Genomic DNA, 9,984 nt, shown 5'->3' with positions numbered 1-9,984 from the left:
TCAGGCTTGCGCTTGCCCTCGGCCGTGATGTACGCTGGTTCTTTGCGCACAGACCAGCCCGCGTTCCTTAGTCCTGCAGCAAGGACCTTGCACACTGCATTGTGCCGGAGAACGCTGCCGCCATGGGTGCGGAAGCATCCTTGGATGACGTGCGCGGCTGTCTTGGATGAATTGCAACCGGCACGACATCTGGTGGCGTACAGTTCGCGCCTCACCCCCCCTGGATGTACGAATACGTGTCGGGAGAGTGTTGGCGCAAACGTGCACGTACTGGGCATAATCACGGCCGGGAATAGTGTGACTCCCGTGGTCCATCCATTAGGAGGACAAATTCGAGTCCTGGCGCTCCCGCAACTCGAAACCATCCACCGACTGATACAGTCGGCGGGACCACTATCCATCCCGCAGACGCTTTGAGGCCAAACAGACCCCATCACGGGTAAGGGCGCGACGCGCCCAATCGGCCAGGTGTAGTTGGCGATGGCCTGCATTTGCGGGACGGTGAAAGATTCCAGGCTGCGAAGACGCTGAAGTAGCAGACCTGGAACCGTGGTGGTCAATGTGGGAATGCCCAGACTGCCACTCGAAATTGGTGAGTGAAAGAAGGTCGTCGGAACATCATTCGGGAGCCGTAGCCACTTGCGAACCGCCGCGCGGGTTGTAACATCTAGAGCTCTTAGATTTCCAAGTGTGGCCCTGCCCAGGACCAGCGAATGGTAGAGACGGGGGAAAAGAAAGCAGCGGATGATCTTCAGCCGCTGCTGGGGCTTCAGAGGTGCTCTGCTCAGACGGCTCAGATACTCAGATATATCGGAGCCGACTTTCTTCGGCCCCGCCGGTCGGAAATTGACCCCCAGATATCGCCATTCGGCGAACATATCCAACTGCGCAAGCCAAGAGAATAGTATGTAATGTGTCACATTCTGCCCCGGATTTTTTGAGTGGCCCTCATTTGGACACAGTACAATTGGACACGGTGAAAATGGACACATTGCAAATGGACACGAAACTTTGCACACGGTTCAATTGGACACAATAATTTTGGACACAGAAGAAAATTCATTTGGACACCGTTCAGTAGCACATCGGTCAATTGCACACCGTTCAGTTTCACACCGTTCAGTTGCACACCGCTCAATTGCACACCGTTCAGTTGCACACATAAAAATGCACACCGTTCAGTTGCACACCGCTCAGTTGCACACCGTTCAGTTGCACACTGTTCAATTGCACACAGCTCAGTTGCACACCGCTCAGTTGCACACCGTTCAATTGCACACCGCTCAGTTGTGCGCACACACACACACACACGGGGGGGGAGGTGCAAGGCGGGCCTTCGGCCGCCCTCCCTCACCCACCCCGCCGGTAGGCAGGGTGGACCTTGCTTTACAACTACAGTGGGCAAATTAACGGTGTGCAGCTGAACGTTGTGCAACTGAACGGTGTGCAACTGAGCGGTGTGCAACTGAGCGGTGTGCAATTGAGCGGTGTGCAACTAAACGGCGTGCAACAGAGCGGTGTGCATTTTTATGTATCCAACTAAACGGTGTGCATTTTTATGTGTCCAACTGAACGGTGTGCAACTGAACGATGTGCAACTGATCGGTGTGCAACTGAACGGTGTCCAAATGAATTTTTTTCTGTGTCCAAAAGCTACTGTGTTCAAAATTATTGTGTCCAAATGCACTGTGTCCAATTAAACCGTGTACAAAGCTTCGTGTCCATTTGCAACGTGTCCATTTGCATTGTGTCCAATTGTACTGTGTCCAAGTGCACCGCTCCCGATTTTTTCCTCTATCAAAATCAATTAAAAAGCATCAAAATCACCCATAAAAGCACCAAAATTAAAAACAGGTCAAAACACGAAAATTCACTTACGTAAAAAAGATTTTATCAAAAAGGACCCCGCACGATTACTATGGAAAAGTGACCCCGATCAAATTGCTCCGTTCTGAAATATGTTGTAGTTTTTATAATTCTAACAAATGTTTCCTTTGTCAAAATCACGTAAAATCAAAGGATAGAGAAATATGGAGCTTTGAAGTTATAGAATCTGAGTATCTGCCATATCGCTTTCAGATAACCTGATGCCTTTTTTTATGTGTAATAGGTACGTATGCACATGTATTCGTGAATGTTGTGTCCGTGCGTGCAATCATGTGTGTGTGTGTGTGTGTGTGTGTGTGTGCGTGTGTGTGTGTGCGGGCGCGAGTGAGTCTCGATTGCGCACATTACCGATCGGACACGACAATATTTCCCAATCGGACACAGACCCAATCGGACACAGGCTCGATTGGACACAGTCCCAATCGGACACAGGCTCGATCGGACACAGACCCAATCGGACACAATTCCTATCGGACACATATGGTTGCTATCGGACACAGGCCCGATCGGACACAGACCCGATCGGACACCGGCCCGATCGGACACAGGCCCGATCGGACACAGACCCGATCAGACACAGGCTCAATCGGACACAGACTCGATTGGACACAGTTTCGATCGGACACAGTCCCCATCGCGAAGCTAGGTCCACCCTACAATTGTTGTGTTGATGGGAAAATGTATGCGTGGACACAATGGGTTTCGCTCCCCCCCTGCGGAGGGCTCCACTGTCAAAAAACTAGACACATAGGTTTGCGTTGAACCTCGTTTTGCGTGGAAAGTTATGTGAAATCTTACTTCGCATTAAAAAGTATATGCGTATAGGCAGTATGTTCCGCCCCCCCCCATGGGGGGCTCCACTTTCGGAAGATATAACCTAACCCAAACCTATATATTTCTGATATACTGTGTCCGATCGGGGCTGTGTCCGATTGGGACTGTGTCCGATTGCAACAGTATGTGTCCGATCGGAACTGTGTCCAATTGGGTCTGTGTCCGATCGAGCCTGTGTCCGATCGGGAAATATTGTCGTGTCCGATGAGTAATGTGCGCAATCGGGACGATTTCGCGGGCGCGCGTATGTACATGTATATGTATGAATATTGTATAAATATTTGTATATATATATTGTATGTATGAATATTTGGTTTTGTTCGTGTATGGTTTTATGGGTGTAGATGTGTTCATGAGTGCTGGTATTTGAGTGTCCTGTATGTGTGTGGCGAGAGCCACCCAGCCACCCGCAGTCGTTTCTACAAACTGCGTGCAGCGCGTTCTTGCGTTCAAGTTTGCAAGCGCCGGCTATAGTCGGCTATATCAAAGCGCATGCCGACCATCTCGTGGCCTTTTCGTGTACGTGCTGTATCATTGCCGTTAGCCGTGTATAAGTATAGTCTCTGTTTGGGAGTCGACCTCGACGAGATCGCCCGAATCTTGAGAAACGCTCAGAGATGAGCGAGAAGCGGTGTGTAACGCAAATCCGTAGATCCGCTGGAGGACAAGGAGAGTTTAGAAAATACTCGATTGCAGATTGTTTTCAATATTCGTTTAATTTTGAATAATAGGAGCGAGCGACGGCATGTATTCCGCGACTCCGACGGAAATCTTCAAAATGTCCTGTTAATGACTGCCTTCGACGCGTTTCGGAAATCTTGTAAGGCTTCTTGCCAGAGGCTCTCGCGAGAACGGATATCTTGCACGCGGACGCCGGATGTTGCTTGGCATCGACTCTCGGACTACACTCTTAACAATAAAAAAAACAATAAGTATAGAGCAGGTAGTAATACAGACAATGAGGCGTCTTTCGCACTGAGTTCAATGCTCGATCGTATGCTAGAAGGCCGGTAGAGAATTTACAACGAGAATGACGAAAGTGCATACGACACGAGCGAATTAAACGACAAGAAATGCGCGAGCGAACGAGACAAGCGTAATCTACACGAGCGAAAGTAACAACAGCAGCGCGAATGGTCTATGAGTACCGCGACACGACACGAGCGGGAATACGACACGAGATAATATGATACGAGAAAATATGATCGATTGCTATCGACCAGCTCGAATCGTCGTCAGCGGCAGACTGAATAACGACGGAAAAGAGTCGCGGTCGACCGATTTCCATAATAGGATAATTTTGGCACCGAACGTTCGAGAATCTAGGTGTTTGTCACACTTTTTCTTTGTTATGATCACGCGATCACGCGCCGATCGGCTGATCGCGACGATGTTTATTCTCGCTCGTGTTTTCATTGCGGCTTTTGGCGTTCAGATTTGTCGGTTGAATTTACGATTTAAATTTATCGATTAAATTAAATGTTTCAATCTTGAACAGTCTCATTTCCCGATTTTTTCCTGATTCTTTTCCGAACTGATGAAACGTATATAAATTTTGCGCGAATCGTACTTTATTTTCAAAACGGATATCTAACTCTTCCTAATTATGAACAGAATGAATAATCGTAATAGGATTCATTGTTATGTATGCGAACAAGCTTTTGTCGTGCGAGTAATGAAGCGGGTCTATATGTTTGTAACGATACCATTACTAACGGCCTAGCGGGCCGATCCACCGCGCGCTTTTCGAGGCTCGGCAATTATGGCGTCCCTCGCCCCACCACGCGCCGACTCGCGTGGGTGGGAGGCCGGCCGCCGGTATATAAGGCGATCCGGCGAGCGTATCGCTACCAGTTCCCGATCCGATTCCTGTCACGTACAACTTTCCGGATCCTGAACCGACTCTCGCGTTATACCAGGCTACGGGCTTCCCGTAGTTAGGCCGGGCTTTCCGGTTGCTGGGACGGCGCATCCTGATACCTCGCATTACACCAGGCTATGGGCTTCCCGTAGTTAGGCCGGGCTTCCCGGTTGCTGGGACGGCGCCTCCTGCTAGCTGATAAGTCCGTTCCGCGTTATACCGTAAGACAGTTTTGTATATACCGCGACCTGTTTGTACCGTAAGACCGCTTTGGTTTCCGCGTCCTAAGGGACTCTAGCACCGTTTGTATATATCGCGACTTGTTTATATTCGCCTTGTATATACCGCGACCTGTTTAGACCGTAAGACCGCACTGTATATACCGCGCATTATAATTGTAGAGCCATATTACGATTTCCGTCAGTGTCGCGCCGACTCCACCTGTACACACGGCCTTGAGACTACACGAGCGTGCTAGCCCTTTTGAGGGTAGGCCGCCGAAAGTGTCATAGTTGCTTGCATGCGAACCTCGCGAACGCAGAACACGTCCGCATAAGCCACGCTCGCTTCCCGAGCTCCCCGCGCACCAGCCATGCGCGAAACTCTGTACGCGAATTTCTGTACGCACCACTCTTGCATGTCGCATCGTGAATAACAACCGCTCACGCGAAACTCTGTACGCACCGCTCCCGCATGTTGCATTGTACTTAAAATATAGCTCAGTGTTAGATGTTGAGAATCGCTTAAATAAACATAATTGTTTAAACCGCTTATACCGAGGTAAAGTAAGTTGGAGTTTCCCCCTTCTCCCGAATCCTGGCACCGGCGAGCCTTGATCCGCGGCGTACGGGAAAGGTGAACTGTTACATGTTTGATAATCAGCAGAAAATTCAATTATGCATTACCCATAGAGAAGATCTAAATAAACCTTCAGCTGAAATAAATAATGATTCTCGTATTTGCATTAATTGTGATAACATTTTATATAGAAAAATAGAAAATATGGAGCGTGACCTCGATTGCTTAAGACTTAATATTCTAAAAAAAGTAGGAATAACTCTTGTATGATTTGTAACCATGCACCTGTACAATTACGTCATTTATCTTTAAGCTGTAGGATTCTGATATTCATTGATACAAATATTGATATTCCTACATCAGCTCAATGTTGTAAATGTCATTTAGATGATAAGGGTAATCTTTTGACAGTCCTATATCAGGGTTTACAATTTATCAACCGACCGTACTGGCTAAGTGGTACTGAGGTAAACAATTTTTTTCAAAAACTTCGTGAACAAATAAATGATAAAAATCGAACTGTTTTTGATGATATTAATATTTTTAGTGATGATGAATTTTCTGTAATAAGTCCCATATCAAAAGTACAGTTTGAGGAAATATTTACTTTTTGCGTTCCTGTTTCAGTCAATAATCCAGTCAATACATTCATTTATTTTTCTAAAAAAGGCTTATTGTTATTTCTAAAATGCGCCATAATTTTTCTGATGAATTTTTGAGAGTAATTTTCAAATATTCCAGTAGACAGGCTGTTAGTCTTACTGTAAATATTGTGAGAAAATCCTTAATGCTACAATTTGTGCCAAACAATATTGGTCTTAATTCTATTACTCGAGAAGAATATATTAGAGATCACGTTACTTCATTTTCTAATGCATTATACAATCCAGAATCAAACGAACCAAAAGCTATTTTAATTGTTGATGCATCGTATAGTTACATGGAAAAATCATCGGTAAATATGCATATTAGGTTACACCTCACCGATGACTTTGACCTTGACATATTGTCAAGGACATGACTCTGAGTAATTTTTCCTTATAACTTAACCGGCGGTCTCTTATAGTTTCTGAGATATTTAAAGTTATGATTTCACAATTTTAATGATTTTTCTATTATAAAATAAAGAAAAATAAAGGTTGTTTACTTTGTCTTTACGTAGATCAGACGTGGAAAAAGTGTTTCTTTACATTTCCAGAGACGAAACTCTTTGGATTTTTTTACTTTCCACGCAAAACGAGGTTCAACGCAAACCTATGTGTCTAGTTTCTTTATAGTGGAGCCCACTGCGTCCACGCATATACTTTCCCATTCACACAACAATTGTGGGGCGGACTTCGCTTTGCTTTGTAAAATATATGCGTGCACACAGTGGGTTCCGCCCCCCCCCCTACGGGGGGGCTCCACTTCCGGAAGATATAACCTAACCCAAACCAAATTTTAGTTTTAAATCAGAAATAGGTTTGGGTTAGGTTATATCTTCCGGAAGTGGAGCCCACTGCGTCCACGCATATCCTTTCTCATCCATGCATCTACCTTTTAAGTAAGACCTATATGTGTTTTATATATATATTTTAAGGTTATTATATTAATTATCTGTTGGAACTACGTATCTAATAATAATTTTAATAATAATTTTAAAATTATTTTGTTACAAGCGCGCATTTAGGGCTAGTTGTTCAAGCACAGATTAATAACAGATATGTAATTCCAACAAATAATTAATATAATAACTTTAAAAAATATATAAAACATATATATATAAGTTTTCGTTCTTAAAAGGTAGATATATATTTTAATTACAGATAGAACAATTAGCTCTTAATATAAATTAATGAATTTCTTGTTATGTAATATATTTACGCAGATGTTTTTACTCCTCGCATTTCTGCAGCATTAAAACGACTCTTTTCTCTAAATACAATGTAAACAACCTTTATTTTTCTTTATTTTATAATAGAAAAATCATTAAAATTGTGAAATCATAACTTTAAATATCTCAGAAACTATAAGAGATCGCCGGTTAAGTTATAAGGAAAAGTTACTCAGGGTTATGTCCTTGACAACATATGTCAAGGTCAAAGTCATCTGTGAGGTGTAACCTAATATGCATATTTACCAAATCATCTGATTTCAAAGCTTTAAGGCAATCGTTCTCTATGCACAAAGGGCGTCATCTAGTTTGTTCGGGAGTCGAACTCGACGAGATCGCCCGAAACTGATAGAGACGCTCAGAGATGAGCGAGAATTACGCGCCGATCGGCTGATCGCGACGATGTTTATTCTCGCTCGGGTTTTGATCGCGGCTCTTACCGTTCAGATTTGTCGGTTGAATTTACAGTTTAAATTTATCGATTAAATTCAACGTTTCAATCTTGAACATAGTTAAACCTGTACTTGTAGTTGCTCTTGATGGATTCATTCTGGATATACAAGGACCTTACTTCTCTAACAGTAGGAATAACGATGCAGCAATTCTCAGATGTGAATTTGACAGGGATATTAATGGATTTACAGCCTGGTTGCGACGTAAAAACATAATCATTGCGGACAGAGGATACCGTGATGTTATACCTTTTTTGGAAGAGGAAGGAGTTGATTGTAAGATTCCATCTATTCTTCAAAGAGGTGAATCTCAGCATACTACACGGGCAGCTAATGAATCTCGATTGATAACGAAGTCTAGGTGGATAGTTGAGTCTCGAAATGGACACATTAAGACATTATTTAAGTTTTTCGGTGGCGTCATTAGTATGGCACATATTCTGAATGTACGGGATTTCTATCTTATAGCTGGTGCAATAATAAATTGCTAGCGGAACTTAATATTAATGGAAGCAGCTACTGTAGATTTTGCTCATAGAATGCTTGAAAGAGCCAATACTCCTAATGTTATGCAAGCAAGAGTGGAACAGGAGAATCTGTTTAGAAAAAATGCTATATGGAATAAACTAAATGAAAATCACGCCTAGAATTTTCCAAAATGTGATATGAATTATATGAAAGAATTAACGTTTGGTATTTATCAAATAGAACTGGCGCCATCTTATATTCAAGATAAACTCGATATAGAGACAACTGATATCTTTCAATTCGATGAACACAGAAGTGAACCCGGCTTTATACGGATAAGACTATATTCACGATTTCGTAATCGAGTTAAATATCAAATGTGGGTTGCTTATCAACTTACTAACGATAATGATGATGAATTGATTCTTGGATATTATTGCACATGTAAGACTGGTGCAAGAACATTGGGATGTTGTGCTCATATAACAAGTATTATATGGTTTTTAGGTTATGCACGGCATCAGCTTAATGTGAAATATCCAAGCAGAGCTATCTTGATCCGAACTATGGATGTCGCTGAAAGAAATGATCAGGAACAAAATGATATGCTTGATGATTTGATCGAATGAATGTGAGTGGCGAGGGGACTCACGTAAAACAAGCACCCCGACGTGAGAAGCGAGAGGACTCACATTAAACAAGCACACGAAATGGATTTGATATCCGACTCGTCCACGCCTTAGATTCTGAGTAATGCTAAGATTATACCTACAGGTAATATGTATACATGTATGTATGTGTGTGTGCGCGCGCGGGCGTATATATACAAAGTGTTTCATAAATACACTCGCACTCATAAAACTACTAACCTAATCTAATCCCAAACGAACAAATATTCATATACATATACACGTACTCGTACACGTACACGTAAACGTACACACGCACGCACGTACGCACGTACGCAAGGACACAACATTCACGAATACATGTGCATATGTACCCATTACACATAAAAAAAGGCATCAGGTTATCTGAAAGAGATATGGCAGATACTCAGATTCTATGACTTCAAAGCTCCATATTTCTCTATCTTTTGATTTTACGTGATTCTGACAAAGGAAACATTTGTTTCGAATTATAAGAACTACAACATATTTCAGAACGGAGCAATTTGACCGGGGTCACTTTTCCATAAGAATCGTGTGGGGTCCTTTAAAATCGACCAATACAACTTTTGTTTTCCCCACAAATTTTAGATTTATTAATGAAATGAAGGGCTTGACCTGAATTAACGATTAGCGTCCTTCGGACTAAGCGTCCTACGGACTAAGCGTCTTTCGGACGCTCGGATCGTATGTCACTCAGTAATTAGTCATGTTTAACTGTCATCCTCGTATGGCTCAGGGAGATGACACATGCCTAGTAATCTTGAGATTGTTGGTTCGGATCCACCCTGCCGAAAATGGTTGATTAAAACCGATTAAAACATAATCCGTTTTAATCGGTTTTAATCGGTCTTAATCGGTTCAATCCGCGCACGGATTAAAAAGTAATCGATTTTAATTCCGAACGAACTATAATCAGTTTTAATATCGCTTTCGCGGATTATTTCCAATCTAAAATCATTACATTCTAATCCATATTGTTGTCAATCCAAATAAACACGAATAATCAAATGGATATTGTGGCTGCCGCAGGTCACATTAAGCACAATCCGCGATACAATAGTACGACCCGCAACTTGGCGGCCCACGCGCTCACGCGTCCGCGCGTAGTTCCGGGCGGTGCCGCTACGCGGCAAAGGTCGA

The sequence above is a fragment of the Formica exsecta genome, unplaced genomic scaffold (genome assembly GCF_003651465.1).
Source record: "Formica exsecta isolate Colony F162 unplaced genomic scaffold, ASM365146v1 scaffold310, whole genome shotgun sequence".
NCBI classification, from domain to species: Eukaryota; Metazoa; Arthropoda; class Insecta; order Hymenoptera; family Formicidae; genus Formica; species Formica exsecta.
The sequence above is the reverse complement of the archived record's forward strand: the minus strand, read 5'-3'. Positions refer to the sequence as shown.